The sequence below is a fragment of the Mytilus edulis genome, unplaced genomic scaffold (genome assembly GCF_963676685.1).
Source record: "Mytilus edulis unplaced genomic scaffold, xbMytEdul2.2 SCAFFOLD_735, whole genome shotgun sequence".
In the NCBI taxonomy this organism is placed as follows: Eukaryota; Metazoa; Mollusca; class Bivalvia; order Mytilida; family Mytilidae; genus Mytilus; species Mytilus edulis.
Genome location: NW_027268438.1, coordinates 1 through 4,230, shown reverse-complemented (window position 1 = coordinate 4,230; position 4,230 = coordinate 1). Strand labels below are relative to the sequence as shown.

General features: G+C 32.1%; 1 long non-coding RNA gene across 1 annotated transcript; it reads right to left on the bottom strand.

Annotated features, from left to right (window-relative positions):
* Positions 1-207: 207 nt before the first annotated feature.
* Positions 208-3,789, bottom strand: LOC139507485 (uncharacterized). Its single transcript, XR_011660731.1, has 4 exons — positions 3,324-3,789; positions 2,470-2,644; positions 1,427-1,543; positions 208-627 (listed from the first exon to the last, which is right to left on the bottom strand). It is a non-coding gene; the product is annotated as an uncharacterized lncRNA (long non-coding RNA).
* Between the last annotated feature and the right edge of the window lie 441 nt (positions 3,790-4,230).

Here is a 4,230-nt window from a genome sequence, read left to right as displayed (position 1 = left end):
AAGCAAAAATGAAATAGCCTTTCAAGACGTCATAATTATTTGGACTACTATACGGTAAGTTTTTTCTCCATTGTTGAAGGCTTTGCGGTAGCCTATAATTGCTAACTACCACTGCATGGTTGATAGTTGTTTCATAAGCAATAGTACCACATCTCACACTGATTGGTTTTTGTATGATTATGAATTATGATAATCAAAGAAAAAACGTAAAACTTAGATGATGTTTATTCTACAGTATGTAAATGCCAGTAAGTTAACTGAACTACATAATTTACTATCATGCCTGGTGTTCCGTATCCTTTGTTTTACTTTTATCAGTAATTGGTTCTTCTATAGAATTTATTACAACTATGTTGACTATTGTCTGGCAGTGCTCTGTACTGCGATCATCTATTCAGTCCAGTTCAGCAGGGTTTTTTTTGGTTTTGCAGGCATTTAATATAAATGCATAAAACAAACTACAATGTTGGTTTACCAGAAGTAAAATGCAGAAAATAAAATCAATGTATTAATTATTTTAAAGAAGCGTTTATAAAGTATATTCATCCACGCTGATGTTCAGTCTTTCGCCCATTAAACTTTTGAAAACTCCATTGTCATTTTAGTGCCACAAGGTAACTCTGCTGTCTGAATAAAGAATAACTTGAAATACAAAATGAACGATTTTCTCGCTTTCCATCTAAAAGTTTACTTTAAAGTAATACCTGTATATCAATAAGATGAATGCTTAACCAGGAGTCCGATATTTCAAAGTCTGAATGAAAGCGTGTTAGTTAGATTGGTTCATATTTAAAAAAAACCTGTAGTGATATTTTAGTCTTGTCACTTTCGGAATTTAAACTGCATATTTTGCAAATGAAATGGTGTAAATGCATACATGTTCTCTTTGCTTTAAGACGAAGAAAAATGATACATCTACTCATTTCCATCTTTGTCTTATCTGCCTTAAGAAAATCGTATAAATATGCTTATATCCCAATTAAAAGTAAACAAAAAAGTTGTTGTTTCACGACTAGGATCGGGTATGTCAGATATTTTAATGTGTAAGTGCCTTCTTCGCATGGAAGACCGACAGTGAAAAATAGCTGTTGATTGACAAAACTTTATATTTCTTTTTTCATGCAAAGAGCAAAAAAGTGCAGTGGTTTCTTTTTTTTTATTGTGTGTTTTTGTTGTTGTTGAGCATAGTGATATTAATCCTCTTACATGTTTACCTTCACAATAAATAAATTTAGACGATTAGACGATCCAGTGTGCTATCTTAATCATTAAACTAACATGTACTTGGATATTTAATAGATTGATGATATAAATATGATAGTGTGCTAAGGTGTCTTCATTCAGCCTGTTATGCAATGTTATGTCATGTCTATAATTGTATCATGCATAGCCACCATTATTACTGATGTTACAAACTAATTTGTACCTCTATTATTTTATTTCCTCCTTGGATTTCTCGTGTCATTTTCATCTCTTTCCAGTCCATCATCTCCGATTTGTTTACCTCTACCATTTTTGTATCCGACTCGACGGTAATTGTGAACTGAAAAACAAATTCATATCAGTTTTACAATTCTAATGAAAATATGTAGATATATTGAGGGATAAATGGACTCTAACATGTTACAATTTTTGAGTGGACAAATTGAACGTGGAAGGCCATAAAAATCCTAGACATTTAAACAGTGTAAAACATTCTAAGGAGTTTTAAAACCTTTATTTAAACCCGCCACATTCTGTGTGTGCCTGTCCCAAGTCAGGAGCCTGTGATTCAGTGGTTGTCGTTTGTTACCTGCGTAACATATTTATATTTCGTTCATTAATTTGACATAAATTCGACCGTTTGTTTTCTCTTTTGAATTTTTTACATTTGTGATTTCAGGCCTTTGATAGATGACGATGCATGGGTTTTGCACATTGTTGGAGCCTTACGGTGACATATAATTGATAATTTCTGTGTCATTTGGTCTTTTGTTGTGAATTTACTCATTGACAATCGTATACCACATCTTCTTTCTCTAGGGAGAGGCATCTGAAAGCATCATCTTGTATTGCCTTTTGCTTTACCAGTACATTGGACAAATTCACGAAAACTCTATCTACTGTATAGTGGTGTAGAGAAGACGTTGCTAAGTTGTAAAATTTGTGTCTGATCCTTTTGTCATTTTGAACAATAAAATATGTTTAAACTATTGATTTTTCTAAACTTTTGTGTATTTACTTTTCAAATATTCAATAATTCGCTATGTTTGAATTTGAAATTGTAAGTAATTATACAAACTTCTCGTCTAGTAATCAATCATCCTATTTAACTATTATAATCTGGATCTAGAAACGAATATTCTTGAAATTGTCAGTTTAACTGAACTAATGATAAAAAGGGGAAGGGGAGAGGGGGGGGGGGAGTAAGTTTACGTCCAATACGTTATGTACTATTAATATGCAAATAACTATATATAATCAAATAACCTTCGCTGCTTTTCCCAAGGGTCAGTCGTTGATACTTCTTCTCCAGATTTAAATTTATAAACTTTATCTGGACCAGCACTAGTTTTTTACGTCACAAAGCATGAAATCACCATCTTTTTGAATTCCATTTCAGTGGTGGCGGTACGGAATTTCTCCACTAAGTCGTCTGGAATGCCTGAAAATCAAAATTTTGATTACATGTATTTTACATGATGTTCATATACAAAAATGTTTGATTGGATGTTTAATTTTGTTTTTATACACACAGCAGGTATATAGGAGAAACTGGAGTGACTGCGGTTAACCACTTGCATTCGATGAGTATAAGTTATAGTATGTGTATAATTAGTATGAATTTCCTAAATTGATCCTTCAGTTGACTTGTTTTCGACTTCATGACTACAGCGTTGTTCATTGTACTAAGTGGATGTCGATAAGTTATGTTAACTTTTCAATAGAGTATACTCTCATAGCTTTTCTTCAAATATAAAAGAGTAACCAATAAAAAAATTACCAAGTAAGCTACAAATGGTGAGTGAATAAGCATGTATCAACGACCTCTTTCCAAGGAAATAAGAAAACTGCATATTGCAGACATTTAAAAAGTCACTCATTGAAAATCAAATTCCTATCCAATCCTAGATGCGAAATATTAATTAGTGATGCAAGATGGTTCACTCAATTATCTGTATCTTCTTTAATTTTTATAGCAAAAACTGGTATTGTTATCCGTGTAAACAAGTCCTTTTATTTATGTATTAATTGCTTTCTTCTTTCTATTCGTTTGTTTAGTTTAAAAACATGAAAAAACTAGTATCAAGACGTAACCTATGATATATATTGTTTTGACTAACCTGACGCTTTTGCAAAGGCATCATAATTTGTGTATGAGCTTCCATCTCCTTTCCATTTTCCGATAAATTGTGCCATTTTTTTAATAACGTTGTAGGAAAAATAAAACACACAGACTGAAAGCTTGTCAAAAACTAGAACGCTTTCGTTTTACGAAAACCTGTTACAAATAGCAATTGTAAACCCTTTATGTAAATTAAATTGTAGCTGAAATACAAATATTTACTCTAAACTGTCAATATTCGTCCGTTTACATAGATATTGTTGGTGAATCAATGACCAATAAATATAAATCCTTTATTTATACAAATCACCAAGCTATCACCTGTACTAGTTAAATATAGGTTGATATCCCATATTGTATGGGTACAAGGACACGTACTTAATGAAAAATATGTATTGAAAAGTTGTTTGGGTTCTTTAAAATGCTGCTTGTGCGATACATGTTTATTGCCAATCAATAACAATATAAATTTCGGAAAAAGCATAATTTATAGAGATATGTCATACTCTTAATATACTAGTTTTATTGTGCATTGTAAATTATACCAAAGTTGTACCGAAAATTCCCAGCTAGCCTCAAGACACGCCAGCCCACACTTATATACTAGCATTATTATATTCATTTGACTCGGTATGTCTCTTATTGGATTGGCATTATCCCTGAAACATCGAAACTTATATAGGGTCACCATATACAATCATAAACAGTACTAAAAAGCCAAATCACAAAACTGCTCAAACTAAAATGAGGAAAATTCAAAACGAAAGTCCCTAATCAAATGGCAAAATCAAATGTTCAAACACATCAAACGAATGGATAACAACTGTCATATTGTATCATTAAGTCATGGACTGACTGACATATCACCAGCGATTTGCTGTTGCGGTATTAAACCAGTGATCGTA